Source organism: Cibotium barometz, chromosome 39, assembly GCF_041138505.1.
Source record: "Cibotium barometz isolate CiBa-2024 chromosome 39, ASM4113850v1, whole genome shotgun sequence".
In the NCBI taxonomy this organism is placed as follows: Eukaryota; Viridiplantae; Streptophyta; class Polypodiopsida; order Cyatheales; family Cibotiaceae; genus Cibotium; species Cibotium barometz.
Window position 1 is genome coordinate 42,525,499 of NC_141084.1, and position 26,069 is coordinate 42,551,567.

The window sequence follows — 26,069 nt, forward strand, 5'->3', positions numbered from 1 at the left end:
GAAAAAATGATCCTCTAACCAAGAAAACTGATTCTAGAATTTTTTCAGATTAGTTTGGTCAATTTTTGACCATTTTTGGGTCAATTTAGCTTACTTTTTGGATCTAGTTGAAATAGGAGAGAGGAGAGATAAAAATATCTCATTATTTTTGAGTTTAAAACTCCTCCACACATGTGAAATAGGTGTCTCCTTCATGAGGAGAGATTCCCACATTGAGGTGTCAAAAATGCATCATTTCCTCTAAATAGCTCTTCTTTTTTAACTACTAAACCTTGTTCTTAGTCAACTCTTGATCTTATGTGAGCATTTACTCATTTTTGGTGGGGGATTTGCTTTTATTCTTCAATTTATCTTCTCCCTACATTTGGATTAATCTTACTGGTCCATAGGAACCTTAATTGGACCCCATAATCCATTAATTTTTGAAAATCTGGACCCTTACGCTAAGGTCCTTTATACCTATTTTTAGTTAATTTCAATTGCACATTGGAAAGTTCTTTTTGAATTTTTATTTTAGGGGAAATCATTTTAGACACCAGGAGGATTTTTATATCCAAAAATATCTCAATTTTGAATTACCTCCCTCTAGACATTTTCTCTCTCCAGGCCAAAACAAGGTAAAATAGGATCTTTCTTTTATTTCAGAGAGGGGAATAATTATAAGATCAGAAGGGGAGGTACTTACACTTGTACACCACAAAAGTTGGAGGGAGGAATCTTACAAAAATGATTTTTTTATTCTTTTATGCTAATAAAATTATAGTAAACTTATGATTTAATTTCATAAATTAAATTTAGGTCTAATAATAGTTATTCTTTTATAATTATACTACTACAAAGTCTTAATCTTTCTAAAAATATTAAAAATTATCAATAATAGCAAGCGAAGCTATGATAAAAAGTTTTCAAAATTAATACATAGCTCATTTTTATGCATAATATGAAAAGAGGACTTCCTACCATATTTTAGGATTGGTCATCCTATGCTAAAAGAATGATTTTCATCACATTCATGGAAAACTAATTTTTAGTGTTTATGCATAAATAAGTAATTAAGAAAAGAGGTAATTTTGGTAATTTTATTTTTATGCAAAAAGAGGAATTCCCATGATAATGGAGATCCATGTAATTAAATGGAAAAAGAGAAATTTTGGTATATTAAAACAATGAATATTTTATTTAAAGAGAAATTTTAGATAAATTTATTTTATGCATGAGAATATTTAAATGATAAAAGAGGAATTCCCATGACATTTGGAATTCAATCATTTAAATAGTAGAAGTGAAATTCTTGGTATATTTGAATTATTGGATATTTTTATTTAAATTTGAAGAGGAATTTTAGATAAATTTAATTAATGCATGAGAAAATTTGAATGATAAAAGAAAAATTCCCATGACATTTGGAATTCAATCATTTAAATGGTAAAAGTGGAATTCTTGGTAAAATTGAGATAATGGATATTTTATTAAAGAAAAGAGGAATTTTAGATAAATTTATTTTATGATAAAAGAGGAATTCCCATGACATTTGGAATTCAATCATTTAAATGTAAAAAGAGGAATTCCCCTAATATTTGACATCCAAGAAATTAAATGGGAAAAAGAGAAAATTTTAGCACAATTCAAATTATGAGTATTTATCAAAAGTGGAATTTTGAGCATTATTGGGAAATATGGGTAGAATTGATTTTTGTAAATCCCATGAATCTTTTACTCAAAAGAAGAATATTAAATATAATTCACTCAAGAAATTTAAGGAAGAATATTAAAATATCCATCTAGAAAAAGAATCTTTAACTAGGCCAAGTAATTGGTAGAAATTTAGAAAAAGTCCTATCAGTATCGAAAGTAGAAAATGTTACAAAATGTGAATAGATGTGAATACGATGTGAATAAGATGAGAATACGATGTGATATAATGTGGTGTGATGTAAATGAATGTGGATGGGATGTGAGGTGTTGTAAATAGATGTGGATATGAATAAAGAGATGTGAGGATATGTGAAAGGATGTGATGTGATGTAATGGATGTGGATATGAATGTGATGTGATGTAAATGGATGTGGATATGGATGTGATAAGATGTGATGTGATGTAAATAGATATGGATGTGGATGTGATGTGATGTAAATGGATATGGATGTGATAAGATGTGATGTGATGTAAAATAGATATGGATGTGGATGTGGATGTGATAAGATGAGATGTGAATGTGAATGTGATGTGATGTGAAATAGATGTGATGTGAATCGAGATAGATGTGAATGAATGATATGTGATGTGATGTGAATCGGGATAGATGTGAGACTGGATGAGATGTGATGTGAATGGATGTGATGTAAATAGATGTGAATGGATGTGATGTAAATGGATATGGATGTGATGTAAATAGATGTGAATGGATGAGATGTGATGTGGATGTGATGTAAATAGATGTGAATGGATGAGATGTGGTGGATGTGGTGTAAATGGATATGGATATGGATGTGATAAGATGTGATGTGATGTAAATAGATGTGGATGTGGATGGATGTGATGTAAATAGATGTGAATGGATGAGATGTGATGTGGATGTGATGTAAATGGATATGGATATGGATGTGATAAGATGTGATGTGATGTAAATAGATGTGATGTGAATGGATGTGATGTAAATAGATGTGAATAGATGTGAATGGATGAGATGTGATGTAAATGGATATGGATATGGATGTGATAAGATGTGATGTGATGTAAATAGATGTAATGTGAATGGATGTGATGTAAGTAGATGTGAATAGATGTGAATGGATGAGATGTGATGTGGATGTGATGTAAATGGATATGGATATGGATGTGATAAGATGTGATGTGATGTAAATAGATGTGGATGTGGATGTGATAAGATGAGATGTGAATGTGATGTGATGTGACGTGATGTGGATATGGGTAGATGAGACTGGATGAGATGTGATGAGGATAGATGTGATGGGATGCAATATAATGTTATTGGATGAGAATGGATGAAGGACGACGGGAATACATATGATTGAATGTGGATTAAGCAATGTGAATTGATGTAGAAGAATGTGGAATAACGAGAAATGATGTGGAACAATGTGGAAAGATGAGAGTTCATTAGAAATTGTATTTATGACCTGTTTTTAAATGACTATTTTATGTCAAGAATACTGGGAAAGCATTTTGACCATCTTGTGACTGAGGTCGTGGGGAGACCAAAGTGATAAAGTTACAGGAGAGTCAACGGAGGATGTCTCGCATAGCAAGGTCGGTCAAGGTCTTGACTAGCCTCGATTCGATTTAAATGGTGAGCTTCCGGTATGGTGGATGAGGGACCAAGGAAGCAGCCTATGAGTGAAGCGCTAGGTGACCTGTGAAGGATCCTAGAGCGTGCTGACCATACGGTGCTCGGGCTCTGGGGTCGTTAAAGATACCCACGCGTGCGTCAAGGAAGAAAATGGAACAAGGTGTTAGAGTTGTTTTCTGAACTCGGGCATGGATCTGGTTGATTGACCTTGCTGGTCCTCAACGGATGAGTCCATGGCTCTTTTATATGGATCTGTTGGTTGATCTTGCTGATCTTTAACGGAGAGTCCATCTGGATTTTTATAAGTGAATATATTTCCGGGTACTATGAGCTAGGAACTATTGAAAAAACCCTTGAGTGGAAAGGTGGTGGTGAGCGTTCTGGTTGCCAATGATGCCATAGCTACACCGATGAAAGAATGATTAGAAATTAGAATTCAACTAGATATTTTGGAGGATTATGATCAATGATACTATGGTTTCATTAAAAGATTGTTTTAAAGATAGCTGAATCTGTGAAACAGGCAATTTCATATTAGGTGTGCAAGTGGTGTGACTATCTTGAAGTTTGCATGAAGCACCCGCTAGGGGGCCTGGGAACTCTTTTCCCTGTTACCCAGGACAAAACATAACCAAATTCCTAAATGGATCCTATCACTACAGTGGTTGGGTGGTTGGCTAACCCATGGGACTGGCTGGACTGATGGATCCCTAAAATGAGACTCAATTCTGTTATGTTACGATAGATGAAGTAAATCCCCGATAGTCTTGTTCTATGGAAAAGAATCAACGGCTATGCCTCTCGATGAGAAAAAAAGTGTTGGTCTCTATGATCCAAGTGCAAGTCTCTTCCTTGATCTGACCATATGACTTACTGGTTTAGTTGGATCAGTTTGGTTAGTTAAGGCTCTTGACTACATTAGAATAAAAATATCTTGGAGGAATCACCCGTGCTTTCTGGGCAAGGGAAGTTTTTCTGGGTTCGGTTTTGGAATAAACTGAGGGATTAGTCTTTTGTTCGGATATCCGTGGGGGCGAGGCCCCGAGAGAGAGGCTCTGCCCCCTGCACAAGAAGTGCTACTTCTGTTGCTAGCACCCCCGAATTTGTTGCGCGGAGGGGGCAGGGATCTTTCAACACCTGCTCCATAAACATGACTGTCTTTATCTTAGGCATGTTCACATCCAAAGTAAATATCCTGCCATTTCTGTTACCCTTTGCAACCAAGTGACACTTATTTTTGAAGTCTTCCACAAAACCTCCTTGAGGATTAAACCTCACTTATAGACCATGCTCAACCATCTGTCCAATAGAAACCAGGTTCTTTGTAATATTCAGAATATAAAGTACATTAGCCAAGTACTTCATTTTTCCATCCTGCATAGACAATGGCACCTTACCAACATGCGCAATGGGATGCGTAGTATCATCACTCATTTCTACATAACCTGTTTTTTCTATTTTCTACATATCTCTAAACCACTCAGCATGACTGGTCATGTGGCTAGAGGTGCTAGAATCCACATACCATATATCTTGAGATCCTGACACATCCCCTGTTATGGAACTAAGCATGTGCTGCATCACAAACAACTGCTCGCTTCTGTCATCATCACCTCCATGTTTGCTAGATGATGCATAGTTGCCTTGCTGTAACTTCCCACTTTTAATGTCATTCTGCTTTTTGTAGCAGACCTTTGCCATGTGTCTTGGTTTGCCACAGTAATAGTACTCTATGCTATTTAAATTTTGATTTCTTAGCCAACCACCTCGACCTCTTTGGCTCCCCCTGCCTCTAGGCTGGCCTCTTCCACCTGTGTATGATTGCTGCTATGAATCATTGGACTATTGTTGTCCAAAATTTTGATTTCCTTGTCGGCCACCACCTTGGCCTCGACCACGGCCTCTACCTGAATTAGAGTAGAAGGCCTGTTCCGATGTGTTCTTGCTTTGTGAAGAAGAATCCTCACCTAAAGCTTTTTCTTCTATGATCAGCATAGATATCAAGTCCCGAAAGTTGGGCAATGGGATGCGTAGTATCATCACTCATTTTTACATAACCTGTTTTTTCCATTTTCTACATATCTCTAAACCACTCAGCATGACTGGTCATGTGGCTAGAGGTGCTAGAATCCACATACCATATATCTTGAGATCTTGACACATCCCCTCTTATGGAACTAAGCATGTGCTGCATCACAAACAACTGCTCACTTCTGTCATCACCTCCATGTATGCTAGATGATACATAGTTGCCTTGCTGTAACTTCCCACTTTTAATGTCATTCTGCTTTTTGTAGCAGACCTTTGCCATGTGTCTTGGTTTGCCACAATAATAGTACTCTATGCTATTTAAATTTTGATTTCTTAGCCAACCACCTCGACCTCTTTGGCTCCTGCCTCTAGACTGGCCTTTTCCACCTGTGTATAATTGCTGCTATGAATCATTGGACTATTGTTGTCCAAAATTTTGATTTCCTTGTCGGCCACCACCTTGGCCTCGACCACGGCCTCTACCTCTGTCTCTACCTGAATTAGCGTAGAAGGCCTGTTCCGATGTGTTCTTGCTTTGTGAAGAAGAATCCTCACCTAAAGCCTTTTCTTCTATGATCAGCATAGATATCAAGTCCTGAAAGTTGGGAATATTCTCCCTAACTGCAATGGAGGTCTTGAATAACTTGTACTCTTTGACAAGCCCATTGAGAGAGACACTCACAAAATCATCATCCTCCACTGATACATTGATAGACCCAAGGGATTCAACAATGCCCTTGACCTTTAAGGCATATTCATTGATGGACATGCTTTTCTTTTCCATAGTATGCATCTCTTGCTTTAACTGCAACGTCCTTACCTTTGTGTTAGTTTGGAACATCTGAACCAGATTCTGCCATGCAACTGCTGGAGTGTTTGCACCTTGTATGTGTCCTATCATAGTGTCTGTGACACTAATTAAAATCCAATACATGACTTTTCTTGCACCTTGATTCCATTCCTTGAATGCCTTTATATCTGCAGGAGTGGCATTCTCATCCTCAGATAACTCTGGAGGCTCCTCATTGTCTCCTTCTACATATTCCCAAAATCCTTTGCCCATTAGGAAATTGGTCATTCTGAACTTCCAGGCATGGAAGTTATTCTTATCCAGCTTCTTACTAAAAATCTGATTAATTCCATGAAACATGGTTTCCTGTGGCAATTGAATAACCTACAAACAGACAACTTCTATATGCAACCTGTAATACAGCAGTATCTCCTATAACTAATGCAGCAGAAGTAGTACTTCAGCACAGCCTATGTCACCAAATGTGACCAGAGTACATGTACATACACCCAATATCAACAATACATGTACAAACCTTGTTTGCACTTCCAAAATGCACTGCTGCACTACAATAACCAGATTTCGAGCAAAAATAGTTCATTGCCAAAACTTCCAGAGATTGCCGAAAATAACTTGCAGTGACGAAATGGGGCCCAAAATGTGCTCGATACGCGAATCTGATTGAAAAAACTATGTCCAATTTGTCCAATAGGACAGTATACCTAACTTGTAGCTTCGCTCCCCGTCGCGTGGACAACTCCTCAATCGGAGATGTGTAGCTCCCAGAGCTACTAAGGGGGTGTTGTACCTAAACCAAGAAGGGGAAAGAGATGATGGTGCTCTTACCCGTGTAGTACTGCTTCCTTCCTTGCTTGCTCTTGCCTCTTGCTTGTAACCTTAGCTCTCACACGAATCAGGCTTTGATACCATAAAGATAATGTGGGGGAGAGAGAGAGCTTCAAACCCTAGCAAGCAAACACACACACACAAGAGAGAGCAAGGCACAAGAGCAAGATGGATAGCTGAATTTTCTTCTATCTCCTTCTTCTCTATTCAACCAACATAACATAAAGATAAGAGTATACACTATATGGTTTAGTACTCAACTACTACAATATACAAGGGTCATTCCATAATGTGAACCCAACTAAATGAGTTGGCGCTATAACTATGCCAGTCTCTAGTAATCCAAAATGGCTGTCACATGGCCTATCATCCCATTAGCCACATATCACCCATAATCTCACCAACCATGCTAGTGGTTTAGATGCAGAAGCTATCACCCAAGAGGGTCATCAATGTCCGCCGTAGCACTAGTTGAGCTCGATATCTCAACATTGGAGTGGAGATCAATGTAGTAACACACACATATAGGTGGCAAGAAAGAATAGATAAAGGGAAGCACAACTCTCAAAGTGGATTTATGAGAATGAGTAAAGTATAAGTGAAGTGATATGATAAGGTCACTTACACACTTATAAAATTGTGTACCTATGCTTGGGGAAAAAACCTCCTAAAGAGGAAAAAAGTATCACTGCCTATTATTAGCCTACGTCCACACATCACTACCATACAAATGCTAAGAATCCCCCTATAGAGTGATGATGTGAATAAGTATAGAGATCATGTGGCTAATTAATCCCAAATGGCAAGAAGCATAAAGTTTTGCAAAAAGCTTCTGAGCTTCTCTCGTGAGAGAGCCTTCATGAACATATCTGCCACATTGTCATGTGTAGAGACATATAATTCCGGCTAATCTCTTTTGTAAGGAGCCTCTCCCTGACATAATGATAATGCACCTCAATGTGCTTTGTGCGAGCATGAAACACTGGGTTCCTTGCAAACGGTTAATGTGCTCTTTCTATTAGTGAATATGGAGGTGGGGGACTTCTGTCCAACACCAAGATCTACAACCATAAAAGCTACCATGTATTCATCTTTATAGCTCAAAGTGGCCACTGTCTGCTTCTTGTTGAGCCATGATATACATGAATCACCAAGGTGGAAGAAAAAGCCATTAGTGAACACTCATGTGTCATAACATCTAGCCCAATCGAAATCACTAAAAGCATGCAGTTGAGAACATCATCCCCATAGCATAGAATAAGCCAAGGGACTGAGTGCCCTATAAGTATCTAAATACACTCTTGGCATTATGCCATGCTTAATTTTGGGATTGTGCATAAACCTGCTCAACTAGGAGACCCCAAATTGAATATCTAGCCTCATATTACATAGATAGATAAGGCACCTAATAGTCTGTTGATAAAGTGATGCATCAATGGTTCACCTGCATCCCGTAGAGTAAGCCTAGCACCTATCTCTACTAAAGTAGCAACAACATGCTTACAGCCTTGAGCATAACCCTTTGCAACAAGCCTTGCCTTGTAGCGACGATCACAACACTACCATCAGCTTTACACTTTAGTGTATACACCAACTTCATACCAATGGCCTTTTACTATAAGATAAATTTGCTAAAATCCAAGTGTTATTCTTTAGGATTGAGTCGTACCCATGTTGCATGGCTTGTATATCCAATGATATTTCTCAAAGGAAACATGTTTCTCTTTATTGCATATACTGCAAACGAGAGCATGATCCACAAAAAAATATGAGAACTTGCACGTTTCTTACAGGGTAAAGGACTAGCTAATTTAATGTCCTACAATGTATGCACTAGCCATTTTGGCATACTCTTGGATGCATTTATGGTACCCTTTCCTCATCCAATGTATCATCCATAATCACCTCATCAATAGGTTGATATGTAGGCTAAAATTGAAACTAATTTTCAGCCACATATCCTATGAGCATACATTTTTCTGTTTTTTACATAAAAGTATGGGTTTAATTGAGTTCTCAACAAAGACAACATCTCTACTCACCAAAATCCGCCACTTTGTGTCCAAATGATAGAGTTTATACCCTTTGCTTTCTGAGATGTATCCAACAAAAATACATTTTATTGTCTTATCATCCAGCTTATTGCATTGTTGCTCAAGCACAAGAGCATAAGAAAGACAACAAAAAAATGCAAATGAGCCACAGACAACTTCCTGCCATTGTAAATTTCATAAGGGGTAATTGTCTGCAAGGCCTTAGTGGGGCGTCTATTTAGCACATAAATGGTACATATAATGGTCTCCAACTAAAAACCATGAGGAAAATCCTGGCCTTTAACCATGTAATGTGCCATCTCCATGAGATATTTGTTCTTCCTCTTAGCCACAAAATTTTGCTAAGGTGTATAAGGCATTGTGCATTGATGTTTTATTCCTCTTTCAACCATATATACATAAAACTCCTTTGACATAAACTCCCCCCTCGTCGATCTGTATAAAGGGTGCCAACTTTACCTGTAGACACATTTTCAGCCATAGAAACAAAGCATCTAAATCATGTAAAAACCTTTGACTTTGCCTTCAACGTGGTGGATACACCTAGGTGTGGAGTAATCATCAATAAAAGTCACAAGTAGAGATATCACGGTGTTCTCATGGGACCGCATACATCATTATGTATAAGCTGCAATTTCTGGATAGTCCTAGCCGATCCATCTTTTGGGAATGATATCCATTTCATCTTACCCAAAATGCACCCCTCACATACATGTTTGATGGGGGGGCTCAAGATTTGGCAACTCTGACATCATCTCTTGTCTTTTAAGGTACAACGAACTACCAAAATTCAAGTGACCAAAGCAGGCATGGTATAGCTCTACATCACTCATAGCCCATGTGATAGTGAACATTGAGCATTATGTGCCAATATCTCATATTTGTCTAACCTGTAAATCCCATGGCTTAGAGTACTAGATACCACAGTGATTTCTCCAACATCCGACCATGAATTGTACACATGTCAATCAACAAATCTGGCCACTAGGCCTGCCCTAGTAATGGTAGAGACTAATAACAAGTTCTTTTTGATGCCTGATAGAAACAAGAATTCTGAGAGAGTGATTATCCCACCATTTGCAGTAGTGAGAACAACCTTACCAACTCTTTTTATTGGATATGAGGAGTTATTTGAACATGTGACTATTCCTCCTTGAGGAGCAGACTCAAGTGAGAAAAATAAACCACGTGTAATGAGGCACAAATTGCGGCCTACTTACGTAAGCAATTAAAGTTGAATCATATCAATGAGCGAGATTTAATGGTGAGTTCCTCACAAGGATTAAAGATCTTAGGGAGAAACTTGCATGTATTAATGAGGCCTATCCAGCTAAAAATTATAGCTTACACCATTGATGATTGGAGGATATCTTTACTTTGTTACCTTTATTGATGACTACTCCAGCCACACCTATGTGTATCCGTTAAAGGCAAAGTAATAGGTTTTTACATGATTTAGCCACACTTTAAAATGTGTGTACATGTAAAGTTGACACCCTTTGTATAGATTGAGAGAGGGATTATATGTCAAAGGAGATTCCTATGTATATGGCTGAAAGAGGTAGTATGTGTTAAAGGATATTCATGTATATATGTCAAAGGAGATTCCTATGTATATGGCTGAAAGAGGTAGTATGTGTTAAAGGATATTCATGTATATATGTCAAAGGAGATTCCTATGTATATGGCTGAAAGAGAGGGATTATATGTCAAAGGAGATTCCTATGTATATGGCTGAAAGAGGTAGTATGTGTTAAAGGAGATTCCTATGTATATGGCTAAAAGAGGTAGTATGTGTTAAAGGTATATATGGCTGAAAGAGGCATTAAACATCAATGTATAGTGCCTCACACACCTCGATACAATATTTTGTCTAAGAGGAAGAATATAGTCTCTCATGGAGATGGCACATTGCATGGTTAAAGGATAGGATTTGTCTCATGTTTTTAGTTATGGAAACAGATGCCCCATTTTTCATAACCAATTGGGAACATTTGAGCCTTGCAAGATAGAGAGAAGGAGAGGCAAAAGCAAGGGTATTATCTCAGTTTTCACCTCAAGCCACTCTTGGTAGAGTAACTCTCTATTGTGGTGGAGAGCCAAGGTTATCAACCTTGTCTCCTTTGTTGTCTCACTACAAAGGAGCTTTTCAAATGGGTAAGGAACAAAAGATAGAGAGAGCTATGGAAAGTTTAACTTCTACTTCACTCTACTTCGATGCCACGGTGAGAGTGAAGGCATGAGAGAGTAGACAAGAGAAGGAGAGAGGGAGAAGAGAACATGCAACAACACCATCACTCGCCCACACAATCCCTAAGCATACATGTATCAAGAAGAAGAAGCATACAAGCTACTTCAATCACAAGAGCAAGAATGCTCAAACTCATTATTAGAATGGGATTATGTGTTTTGTCATTAGTCAAAATGTCTTATATACAATACTAATTTGTACAATCCCCGACCACCCAAATGATGTCCAAGGGCCCAATAAGTTAGTCTAGGCTACTTTCCTATTTTAAATGTGTATTAACGAGATTACACATCATATGCTCGGTGTTTGACTATCTTCTGGCATATTTCCCATAATCATTTTACATAAGGCATTACACAGTACAAAAATATGGCTGATGTTGCCACACATTTTGGAGTAATGTTAGCCAATGCGGTTAACATATCCCCCTCCCTAATTATGGTTCCATCTGTAGAATCAACAACAATGAAGCTTTGAGGAGGCTCATGGTAGAAGCCACTAAAGTATTTTTATGTGTGTCCAGCTGGGCAATGGTGGTATGCATCGGGAGGAGTGCTTGTTGGGATGCCTCCATGTGCTCCTTTTGTCACGCTATGAAATCGATCATGTGTCCAACAATAATGTGGATCATAGAAGAGAAGGTGATAGGAAAATTTAGAAGGTGGCCATGAGAGTTCAATATGGCTTGGGAGAAGCTTTTAGTAGAGGTGAGATTTCCATCTTGGGTCCACCTGTGAGTTTTAGTAATATTTTGGGGTTCTTGTGTACTAGAGAACTCGTTGCCCTCAAAGTGAGATAGTCGATAAACTGAGCGATCGAAACCGAGTGACCCCAAAAATCAAGAAAAACTGTTGGAACTTCATAGAGCTAGCAAGACTATTGTTTAACCTTATAAATATTGAGATTCTTTATCTTATTAGCATTAAAGGCATCATGCCTACTCAAGGATTAATAGAATTACTTAATATAGCATATATTATGACATATCAAAACCTCACTTCTATGCATGTGGTCATCATAAATATTTACAATTCTCCAATAAATTCAACTAAATTCACTATGAACTATTGTAACAACATCATAGGCAGTGTAAACAATTTTTTTTGTTTTTAAAATTATACAACTCATGCAACGTTTTTTAAGAAACGTTTTTTAAAAACACATGCCATCTCCTTTTCCATGGATTTGTCGAGTATCACGCCTACTATTGATGTTTTGGGTTGATGTGCCGGGGGTGATGATGAGTTATCCTCATCCTCAATTACTATGCATGAAAAATAAATATAGCATTCCTCACCGCCACATTGAATATATAAAATCCTTGCCTAGGATCATGTACACAATACCTTCTATGTTGCCCTTCTTTGTTGACCCCTTACCCCTTTGTTTCTCTCGACTTCTCATGAGTTTCCATTGAGGCTAGTTTCTTTGAGCATGCAACTTGTACATGTCCTACTCTCTTGTGAGCACATGTCCTGAGGTAAAATCTATCCACCAAGGGAAATTAACCAATTCCCATTGGGAGAGACCATGCATGCTTTTAAGATACATACAAGTCAAAGGATAACATATTTCTTTCCAACTTGTGCATTGATTTGGAATCTCAAAAATCATTTTTTTCTCCCAACTAGTGAGAGAGATATCTAACACTATTTTTTTTAAAACAAATTCAACCATAGTTTCATTCATGTATATTAGAGCCAAATTCAAAGTAGAACCCATCAATGATGACGACGGTGGCAATGCGGGGTACCTATATACAATTGGACTTCTTGTAGCTTGCATAAGCTAAGCATTTGGCTTCACAGTTGATGCATAACCTTGCATTGCATTATTTGACTCCACCTTGGTATCTTTAATTCTCAAAGTAGTGAACATGTACTTTCTTCCCTCTAGTTTGATTTCATCCATATAATGTGAAAGGGAGTATTCCCATGGGATCACCACCAATGGGTGCACATCCGAAAGAACTCCATATAGGTTTTCCAAAGAGGAAATGGGGTTCCTCTCAATATTATCCAAGAATACTTTATGTGCTAACCATCTTTATCACAACATAAACACACAATGTAAATTAACAGCATAATACAAAACCTTGTATACAAAAGCTACGTACACACATTCATGCATGCATGCATATATAAATCATCAAAAGATTAGGTTATAAAAATCTCCCAATTTTTTAAATAAAGTTTAGTATATCTATGCACACATCAGCAAGAGTCAGTGTGATAGAAGCCAACCCTCAGTGGCATTCCGCATCTTGCTTGGGCATGTGATACATGTTTTGCATGGGATTAGTCTCTAGCAAAGAAAGTAAAAAGACCCTCCTCTGTGTTGGTGGAGAGGTGACAAGGCAATGCATTTCAACTTTTTCAAGGATCCCTATGGATCTTTGTATCATATTGTAATGCAAATATCCTTTTCTTCCAAACATCTTCTAGTTGGTGGGGATCAATGCAATTCAAGACTTGGAATATCACGAAGTCAAAAAAATATTACAAATTACTACACACAACAATATGTTCATCCCAGATAATAGAAAACTTGATATATAATCTACACAATTCAAGAATACCTTCCCCATTTGATCATGACAGTCAATAAAATATTGCAAATTAATACACACAAAAATATGCCTATCCTAGACAACAAAAAGCTTAACATAGAATCTATACAATTCAAGAATACCTTCCCCATTCAATCTGATATTCTTCTTTGGATTTGATCTTTGGCTTGCTTCTCGGTAGCACCTCTTTCTTTTATTGGCACTTTACTTCTCACTGTTTTAATGATCCTCGTTACTTTGGCATTATATTTAACCTAATTTAAACCAAAAGTTTTATAACGTAAAAAATTTGGATATTAGACCATAGATCAATAGTATATCTTCAATCTGTACAATAGTATATATTCAATATATACGATAGTCATTGCTAAGATTTGAATAACCTGAAACACAAGCTGTGCCAAGTATGCTCGTGCTAAAGGATACCAATGCCTTACACCTTTTAGCTCCCTTTATTTAATGTGCTCAATAATCTTGCACTCTTGTGCACTAAGAGTACTCATATATTTATCATCATCATAGTCACAAATGTTGTTGTCATTTATGAGTGTATCTCTTAAGATAGGCTTGATCATTATAGGCTGATTGAGATTTTATAAAGCAAAAACCAAAATATTAGATACATAAAGCATAAACATACTAAATTTCAAGTTTCAGTTGCCATATATATACTTACATATTCACTCTTTTCAAGCCTAAAAAGTAGATCAATCTCACTTGTCTTCCAAGGATCAATGATTGTGTACCCCACCCTTATGTGTATCCACTTTGTTTCACTGTACATCTCCTGAATCAAGGACATCCATGACATTGTCCTATGATTTTTTTTCCATACATACAAATTCTATTGATAAGAAGCAAAGGTCTAGTCTGCTTACTAATTCTGCCTTAAATTCACTCTTAACATCTTGCTATATAAAAGAGACCAAGAGGACCTCATAGCATCATCCACAACAATCTCATCTCCCTTACATTCACAACAATGTCATCTCCCTTACAAGGTGGAGAAGGGTGCAATAAATGCACCCTTCTCCACCATGTACCCCTCATGCTTAAATGCAGACTTAAGGGTTGATACATCATTTCTCAATCCTCTCACATAGGCATTAAGAAAAGAGGGAATTCATTTTGGGGCCCTGTAAGAAATTCACAATTTTTTGATTTTTCTTCACCCAAAATCAGCAAAAATATTAAAGTAAGTACATGCAACTACAGAGATGTCAGGGTCGGCCAAGAAGATTCGCTGAAAAATGCAATTTTGTGTCAGTTAGGTGATTCGGACATCACCGGCGCATTCGAAGCGTGCCAACCGAAAGCACTGAAAACGAGCATCCGGAGGCTCGAAAAAGGCTGGAAAGGCCGGCCAGGAAGATTCGTCAGCAAATGCGATTTGGTGTCAATCTGCTTCTGCCAGACTGACACCAAATCGCCAGGCGAATGTTCCTGGCCGGCCCCTTTTCGGCCCTTTCCGAGCCTTCGGATGCCCGTTTTTAGCGCTTTCGGTGTCATTTTGAGGGTTTTGGCACGCTCCGGACGTGCCGGCGATGTCTAAATCACCAAATTTTGCATTGCAAATTCTACACCGAAGATGACAGTATCACTTATAATAAACGAAAAAGATATCTTCATTCAATGCAAACTCGCCGTTCTCTATCTGAATATGACTTTTATTCTTTTTTCCTCCTATTTATTATTTCTTGCAACGTTATGTTGGCCCTCCATTGATTGGTCGAGGGCTATTTTTCCTAAACCCTAAAAGGCCCCAAAATGAGTTCAAATTTTTCCTAATGCACAATTGATCAATCTGCACAAAGGAACTCGAGGGAACACTCGTCTGTTAAACTCCAAAACCTTGCACTTTTTAATCACATCACCTCCACTTGCCAATTGAAGGTCAAGATCACTAACCTCATGTTCCCCACTTTCCATATCCTACTTCCCCTAACATTCATCTGTGATGGCACCAAAGCACTTGGCCCCACAACATCAAACATGAGGAGTGAGGACATCCTCAATGGCTGGAGTTTCATTAGTCTCCTTCAAAAAGGCACCTAGAGGCTTGGCTTAATGGAAGGTCCTTTTTCCTTCCCCCTCTTCTTCTTGTAGCTATACTGATGCTACTGTATTTTTCATGGCCTTCCTCTTACCTCCTTTATCCATCTAGAAAAACATAATGCACAAAGAAAGTATATAGTATTTACAAGAATACATGAATCAATAGTTAATGCAAAATTAAATGTTGGTAGCATAAAAAAACTAACAACGTTTTTAAACATTATAGAAAAATGTAATTTCTCCAAGTTGGGCCATAAGTCCATAAGGCCAACCCACAAGGTGAAATAGAACTTCGGCCATTATGTTAAAAGGTAACAAGGTCAAGGCCATATAGGGTTTAGGGTTAAGGAACAAGAAGGCCATAAGGCCATCGGAAACTAAGACCAAAAGGCATTAAGGTTAAGGCCTTATGCTTGTCTATACAATCGGTCTAGGTAACCTAGAAAGTCCATAGAAAGATTGGAGGTAAGGTCATATCAAGGCAATGTAGTGTGAAGGTTGTCAAGGTAAGATGAAGAATTTAACCATGGCCACAACAACATTGGGTATCCTTGAAGGCCATGATGTAAAATGTTGAGCCATATGTATGATGCCAAGTCTGGCTCATGTGCTTGTTGTATGCTGCGCTTGCTATATGCTCATATGAGGTCATTAGTGTCACCTAAATCCTTGAGTGTCGTGTACTTATAATAAGCCATGAGAGCTATGAGGGCTTTAGTGCCAGGAGGGAAAAGAAGACATGAAGTCTTTGAGGGCCATGAGGGCTATGAACCAATGACCAAATCACATGAGAGAGAGGGAAAAACAAGGCAAAAAAAGCCCCAATAGTAGTAACCCCATGAAGCAAACGCGATGTCATGTTTGCTTCATGGGGTTGCTCGTGCTATTGAGGCTTTTTTCTACCTTATTTTCCCTCTCTCACGTGGTTTGGCCATGGTTCACATAGATGTTCCACTTGTTAACCTTGAAGGCCATAGTGTTGTAGGTGTTGCCCTTGTTATAAGTGTTGAACAAGGCCATTAAGCCAGCTTGCTCAAATGATCACATGCTTAAACATAAGGCCATTAAACCCACCTTATGTTAAGTGTTAAACAAGGCCATTAAGCCGGCCTGCTCACATGCTTAAACGTAAGGCAAATATAGACAAAATGTCGGCCTACTCACATGTTTAAACTTAGGGATATGAAGATTGGCCTTGCACAAGGCCTTAGGGGAAACGGAAAGTAGGCTAAGAAGGGCAAAAAAGCCCATGCAGTTGCTTCATGGGGTTGCTGGGGCTATTTTTGCCCTTCTAGGCCTTCTTTATCTTTCTCTAAACTTGTACAAGGCAAAGCTTCACTTGCATACTCTACGTGTACCTATACGAATGCTACATGATGACCCTAATGATCTTCACCAATGCTACATGATGAACCCTAGTCCATGGTTTTATTGCATAAACCCTAAACATAGCAATGAAGGGTCTTCACTACCATAGCCATGGAGGGAAAAACATAGCAATAAAGGGAAAGTAACAAAAACATGAAGGGAAGACCACTGACCTGTGCGTGTTTTCACTAACAGCTTGAGGGGGAGGAGAAGAAGAGCTTCAACAACTTGATGGAGGCCAAATGGAGAGCTAAAATGAAATTATTTGCTTCATTCCCTAATCACCCTTCACTCAAGTAAAAAATGGAATCATTTGCTTCATTCCCTAATCACTCTTCACTCAAATCAAATTAAATGAAATCATTTGCTTCATTCCCTAATCACTCTTCACTCAAATGAAATGAAATGAAATATAAATTTAAAATGTGATGGAATAATTAGTTTTTAAGTGCTTTTATTCAAACTGGCCATTTACACTTAAAGAGAATCTTTAGGTGCCTAAACATAATTTATGTTAGACCATGATTAGGATTTGTTTCAAGTTTGTCCTTAAAATAAGGTTGTTGAGTATTTAAAGAAAATAAAAATGAAGGACATTATAACAATGATGCTATTCAATTTCACACAAATCTACATTTTGAATCAATAATTTTCTCAAATTTACTTTGTTGAGGAAACTTTGCTTGTGGTGCAAAGTTCTTAAATAGTTAAAATGTATAAACAATAAAATATTGAATCTTGAGATTTATTTTTGTTTATGTAAAGGAAAGCCTTGTGTCTTTACTTTTCACACATTTACTCTATGCCAACAATAAAAAATTAAAAAAGTCAATAAATTATTACTTACACATTTACTATATGCTAACAATAAATAACTAGAAATGTCAATAAGTTATTACTTTTCACACATTTAATGTATGCTAGCAATAAATAACTAGAAATGTCAATAAATTATTACTTACACATTTACTATATGCTAACAATAAATAACTAGAAATGTCAATAAGTTATTACTTTTCACACATTTAATGTATGCTAGCAATAAATAACTAAAAATGTCAATAAATTTTAATATATAGTATGCTAACCTATATACTAATCAATTATTAATAGTACATGATTTATAAAAAACTTGACATACTTTGAAAATGTTTATTTCCATTAGTTTGTGCTTAATCGCCAATTGTTTGCATTTTTCCTTGCCATTGTTGCTATAGTTATGTCTTCTTTAGTAGTAATTATCAAATATGGTAGGGAAATGTTGTCAATTAGTTATGATACAGAATTTTGTGAGGTTACATTGAAATATTTAGGGTAACATTTTGATCTTGTTGATTTTGATATTGCTCTTCAACAACAAGAAACTGGCATGATGAGGGTGGTTACAAGTTAGACGGGAGACTGCATCAAACATTCACTATTATTTGCAACGCCGAAAATGGGGAATAAGAGCCAGAAAATTGTAGATCAGAATGAGGTAAGTGTTATTGGTTGATGCGGCTACTATTGCCATTGCACAGCTCTAGAAATCAAAATAAGGTAAGTGTTATTTGGTTACTACAGCTATTGCCATTGCATAGCTCCCTTCATGTGGCACTGGTTTTAGTTGAGTCAGAGAGTTATAGAAGTGCCTATGAGTTACAATGGTTTCATTGTTTTTGAGATACCTTTCTCACCAAAGGGGTATCCTATACTGGGAATGGACCAAAAATCTGATGGTGGCCATGTGTGGATAGAATACACAACATATTCAATGGACTCATTCAATGGGGTGGTTAGAATGAGTAGATGTGGTGGTTACGTGAGATGTATCAATGTTGATTGTGCCTTCCTTAAACTAAGAGGGCTCATAAATGTAACTCATTATAAGGGAATGCTAATAAGGAGAATGTGCTTGCTAGGACCAATTACATATGGGTATGGTTCTTTGATATGTTTTTATTATGGTGAAATGCATGAGTGTGTTATGTCATGCCCTGCATTAATATATCATTGTATTCCAAATGAGAGATTGGACACAACAAGTTTTGCTATAAATTTGGGGGTCCATGACCACCCTATCAACACAAAGGACTTTCAAGGGCATGAGGGAAGCAAGTAAATGACATGGTATCAACACGTGCTAAACTAAACACATATGCTACTACAAAAAACATTGAGGTTGATGTTACAAAGGACTTGGTGATGGAGATGCTACTAGCAAATAATGATGAAGCATTGGAGGCATTAGATGATACTCGCCTTTAAGAGGTACTAGAATTAATTACACCTTTGGCTCAAAGAAGAAGACTTCAAAGGGTTGTGCAATTTGCAAGAAGAGATATACAGAGGGGTGAAACAAGTTTGGACTCATTGCCTAAGTTAAAGAGAAGGTCTAAGTATTATAAAGCATACTATTCCCTAGGCAATTGGGAGATGGAAACCAACCCCCATGTTTTTGAGATGTCTAGTATTGGACCCGGTTTTGGGACTAATCTAGTTAATAGGATGTATCCAAGAGGAAGCATGGGAGAGCAATGGGTGCATTTTGATCATGTGCATCATGTGAAAGGGTGGTTAGCAATGGAAGCCCATGTTTATGAGAATTCTTACACGACTACAACCACAAAGAAGAAGTTAGTTAACTTGACACATACAATTATTGAAGAGGAAGATATACAATCACCTCAAATGAATAGGCCATCAAACGAAAGAGAGAAGCATGAGAAAAAAAAGAGGTCTAGTGAATCCACATGTTATTCTAGACAGTGATAATAGTCAGAGGCCAGAGAATGTAACAACCACAACATAGATAAATAAAAGAGATGGGAAAAAAATCGAGGGGGATGGATGATGGCAATGTTATTTGTAGAGTGAGTACAAGGTGCATGAAGAAAATTGGGCTATAAGAAGAACATAACCACATAGTGTGGGGTGACATGCTTTGGTTTCATATAACAAGATTGCATTGTGGAGCTCTGGTGAATGGGTTGGGAAAGAGTGTCACAAAAGGTGTGCAACCTCCATGGTTTAGACTTAAGAGGTAGTGCTCGAATGGGATTTGTTAACAAATTGTTTGGTTCCATAATAATACTGTCTTGCACACTTGGAATGTTGATTGATCAATACTTGGCATTCTTGCACTATAGTGATGCACCTAGGGTACGGAAGATTGCATAACGGACCTCTATAACGAAGGAAGAACACCACAACCCTATTGAGGTTGTCCTTTGTGGGTTTACCTAAAAATATGTAAGTATACCACATGAGTTCAAATGAAGGGGTTTTTTAATTCAAAAATTTAAGGTTAATTTACAAAAATACATTTACAGAAGGGGTTTTTTTAATCGATTTTGAAAAAAAAACCATAAGTCCATAAAGAAAAAGGGTTTATTTTATTCATGAAAATTTTACAGATAAGGGATTTTTTAAATACCCCTTGAATGCACGTGTGTGATACATAGGGTTTCTTAGGAGTGCACCCCCAAGAGATTTTTGGATTTATCTTGAGTAATGCAAGTGTAGGTTCATTGGAGACATCAAGCCATAAATCTTGTAACACAACAGCACCCAGCCATGTACGAACTACAAGAAGGGATGGAAAATTGGTAAGATGGGGATCAAAACTAAACAAAGATTTTCATGAAGAAAGGATTCAAAGATAGAATCAATAGAGAAGGGATTGACATACTGTTCCACGGGAACACTCACGGGAACACGGATTATGGAAGGAGGCCGGAAGCAATTAATGCGAGAGAGCGGGATTGTAGCCATGGGAACATAAAGACGCACATAATTTTTCCATATTTTTGTGCCGAAGTGCAATGTAAATCGTTTTAGGCCAATGTGGGTTCTAAATGAGAGTTCTAAGTGTATTAAGCAAGGCTCACTTATGGGGTTGTCCACCCATGTGTGAAAGAGGCCTAGGGTTAGGGTTAGTGACATCTCCACAAAAGAGATGTTAGCTAAAGAAAGGGGACATTTTTGGCCATTCTCATAAGCTATTGAGTGAAGCTCTTGAGCTCTCAGCTAAAGAAAGGGGACGTTTTTGGCCATTCTCATAAGCTATTGAGTGAAGCTCTTGAGCTCTCAAGCTATGGCAACTCTCTAACTCTCTCTCTATTGTACTCTAATGAGCATCAAGCTCCACTTCTTTCTCTTAATATGTTTTAGCATCATTGAAGTAGATTAATCTATGATTAGTTGACTGCTTCTTTCTTTCTCTTGTGTATGTCGCACACACGCCTATTTACAGTGAAAAGGTATTTATGACAAAGAGTTTATATGATTTTTCCTTGGCCGAGGTAGCTCCTTGTGGTAATGTGGATAGCCAAAAAAATGGCTATCATTTAGCCCTCCCCCTAGATGATGGTTTATTCATGTACCATCATAATGTAGGCCTTCTAAAGCAAGTGGTGTAATGTGGTTCTCTTGTCCATCTTTCTTCTGTTCCTTGTGTTTTGCACCACATCCATCACTCAAACCACATAACTTACATGCCCTTTTATCTCCTTTTTGTGGTTGCTTCTGTAAGTCTGTCGGTAGAATGCGACTCAAGTATGGCTTGAGTCTGTAGCCATTAACCTTCTTAGAATGTACTTTGCCATCCAAATCCATGAGCTGATAATAGCTAGAGTTGAAAACCTTCTTGACAATGTATGGTCCCTGCCATCTAGTTTCAAACTTAGTATCAAACCGATTATCAAGTCGATTGTCATACCTTAGCACAAGATCTCCTTCTTTGATGCCCTTGTCTTTCAAAGTTGCATTGAACTTCTCTGCTGCTTGCATGGCTTTTCTTCTATAACACTCGTATGCAGCTTCTCTTTTCCACTCTAGCTCAACTAAAGTGAGAAGTTGATCTACCCATGCATCTTGATCTCCTAGTCCACCTTTTCCATGTAGCCGCATTGTTGGAATGTTGAGCTCAATAGGCTGCAATGCTTCTTGACCATAAACCAAGTGAAAGGGCGTAAACCCCGTTGCTTCTCGGTAGGTAGTCCGGTATGCCCATAGTGCTCCATCAAGGAACTCATCCCAAAGCTTCGCCTTGTTCTCCACCATCTTCCTTATGATTCCTGCAATAACACCATTAGCCTTCTCTACTAACCCATTTGATTGGGGATAGTAGGGTGTGCTATGATGATGTGAAATATGAAGCTCTTCACAAACTTCGGTGAGCAAACCTTTTCTAAAACCTGGACCATTGTCAGAAACAATCTCCAAGGGGGTGCCAAATCTGCAACATATATGAGTGTAAACAAATTTACTTACAGTCTTTCCATTCACCCTTGCCACACTTTGAGCCTCCACCCACCTAGTCATGTAGTCTATGGCCACTAAGATGTACAATTTTCCATTTTTAGTTCTAGGTAGTGGACCCATAGCATCAATGCCCCATTTTTCAAATGGACCACTTGCAATGACTAATTGGCGTGGACCATGTAGCAACCTCTTATTACCATTGACTTGGCAGTTATGACAGCTCCTACACCAATGTTGGACATCCACATGTAAGCTTGGCCAAACATACCCAGCAAGCAAAATCTTTTTCACAGTTAGTTCTTGAGCAAAATGGCCACCACATGCTTCTTCATGCAAACCCTCTAAAATGGCTGGAATCTCCTTGATTGTTGGTACTCTTCTGCACACTTGATCTTTTCCTCTTTGGTAGAGGGCACCTTCTAAGAACAAGAAAGAACTTGCCCTCTTCATGAGCCTCCTCTTTTGTGCCCTTGTGAAGTCTTGTGGGAATTCACCTTCCAAGATGTAGCTCACTATGGGAGCCAGAGTCTCCATTCCTTGGTACCGTGGTTGCTTAATAGCCGCTACAGCCAAGAATACTACTTGCATTTCCTTCTTAACACATGCAACAGCTTGTTGTGCAAGTAGGTCAGCATCCTCATTTTGTTTCCTAGGAATATGATACAATTGCACCTCCTCAAATTGATTAAACAGCCTACGGATAGCATGAACCTTTTGCCTTAATCTTTCATTCTTGCATGCCCAAATGCCTAAAATTTGCCTTACAATAAGAAGTGCATCCCCTTTTACCAGGAGACGTTGTATCCCTTGATTGATGCACACCTTCAAACCATGAAGTAGTATGTCGTACTCTGCTTCATTGTTGCTAGTAGAACTTGGCAAGTTGACCTTCTCCTTCATAACCACCTCTCCATTTGGGTTGAGCAGCACCAGCCCTCCCCCTGCTTTACCTGTGGCTTTTCTAAAAGCTCCATCAAAGAACAAGGTGAATGCATTAGGTATAGTTTTGGGTGGTGGCAATGGTAGGGTCTTTACTTCAGGCACCTTAATCTCCTTTTCATGCACTCTATAAGTGAGAATCCCTGCCAATTGTGCACGCACACTATCTTCTACCTTGAAAGAGTATTGGAATTCTTGCAATTCCATAACCCACTTTGTGATTCTAGCACTGATATTCATTTGAGAAGACACCCAAGGAAACAAATTTTCTGTAGTGAGAATTACAAAAGGTTTTGGTAACAAGTAGGATCTAAATTTTCTCACCGCAAAGATGAGAGCAAGCATCATGAGTTCTGCTTCCGTGTAGCCTTTCTCCATGATATTCATGACCCTACTAACAAAGTAGATGGGCCGCATCCTAGTACTGTGGAGATCTTGCCGTAACAAAACTGCACCCACTGTTTCCTTTCCAACACTAGAGCTAACAAAGAAAGTGTACTCCCAACAAGGAGGCATGAGTGTTGGTAGCTCTGACAAAATGACTTTAATGTTACAAAAGTACTCCTCAAGCTCATCAGACCATGCAAACTCTACTTGTTGCGTCAATTTTTGCAAGGGGTGAAGTAACTCTGAGGCTAAGTGAATGAAGCGTGACATGTACTTCACCTTTTGAATAAATGAGATGGCCTCCTTGAGACTCTTTGGAGATGGTAGGTCGATAAGAACCTTTGCCTTTGTAGGATCCACCTCAATGCCTTTGGAAGAAACCTTATGACCTAGCAAGATTACTTCATCCTCACCAATATGACATTTGTCGGGATTGAGTTGGCCCCCCATGTCGTAGAGTTTCTTCAAGCCTTCTTCCACCCTCTGCACATGCAATGACTTAGAGCTATAGATGCAAAAATCATCTATGAACACTCTAATGGATTTCCCAAAGAATGCTTGAAACACCATGTTCATGAAACGTTGAAATGTCGCTGGAGCATTGGTTAAACCAAACGGCATGACTCTGAAAGCATAACAACCCCAAGGAGTGATGAAGGTTGTTTTCAATTGATCCTCCAATGCAATCCCAATTTGAAAGTAACCCGAGTAGCCATCACATATTGTATACTTCTCATGATCTGCTACCTCATTTAGGATCTCATCTTGAAATGGGAGAGGAAAGTGGTCCCTTTTTGTCGCCTCGTTGAGTGGACGATAGTCCACACATATCGTCCACACAAACCCTCCATTTGCCGTTCTTCTTGGGAGTGACCACGATGGGAGAGACCCACTCTGAATTTTCTACAGGATATATGAATCCCGCTGCTAGAAGCTTCCTCACCTCTTTGAGTAGTGCTTGCTCCTTGATGACTCCTAGTCTTCGTAGCTTTTGTGCCTTAGGTTTGGCTTCTGGCTTTAGCTCGATCTTGTGTTGAATGGCCTCTATGCCACACACATCTGTGTAATCTTTAGCAAAAAACCTAGGAAATTTCCTTAGTACACATTTAAACTCCTCTCCTTCCTCCGATATAAGCGTTTTTGAGAGCATAGCATCAAACATTTCTTCATCATGCACAATTTGGTCTTCTTGAGAGCCTACCTCCTCCAAACCTTGACAGGGTGTCTCTTTGTCTTTTGCTCTGAATCTTACCCCCATGACTTCAATGGAAGACTCCTCGTCCATAGTGCTACTGCTGCTTTCTTCCTCTGAGGCGTCATCGGTCCAATCCTCCTCTGTTTCGCCTTGAGAAGATTCTTCATTTATCTCCTCTTGTCGTTGCTCCTTCATGTCAAAGATAATCTTCTTACGATTTTCATTCCTGCAAATTAACTTTCCATTTTCCCAATCCTGCAAAGCTCGTATTCTCATTAGCCATGGTCTACCTAGGATAAATGGATAACCACTTCCCTTGGTAGACATAACATAAAAATCAACAACCTTCTTAATGCCAAAAACTTCCACAGAAACATTCTTACAAATCCCAAGACACTTTGCTTTGCTATTGTTTGCCATTTTCACCTTAATTTCAGGTGTTTCATGAATATGCATGCCTAGTTTTTGCATAAGGTCCTCTGTCATGATGCAAATTTGTGCACCCCCACCATCTACTAGACCCTTCTTAACTAGCCTTCCCTTGATGTAGCAATCTAATATAGGTGTAATGTCCTCATCCATCTCGGCTTGTGAAATTTTTACAACAGGCACATTCTCTTTTGTTTTTCTCCTAGTGCTCACGGCCTTTGTTAATTCCCTCCTAACTTGTGGACATAAGGCTAGAAATTGAGGCCACGAGATATCAGGACCCTTACCTCTCATGTCTTCCAAAAGGTTGTATGGAGCCATACCATGTCCAAGGTGAAAATCTTGGAGGTTTATACGACGTCGTCTCCTCTTGACTTCCTTGTTTTCCTTCACTTTCTTTCCTCGTCCATGGTCACTTTGTGATGCCACACCCTCCTTTTCCTTCTCTTTTCCACGTCCTCGTTTGACACCATTTGCTTCAATGTCTACCTCCTTGGCCTTTGTTACCTCTACCACATGTACATTTGGGTCCGGCAAGGGTGGCATTCCTTCCACTCCTCGTGGAGGTGGTCTTGTTGCATTGGGCCTCTGCAAAATCATC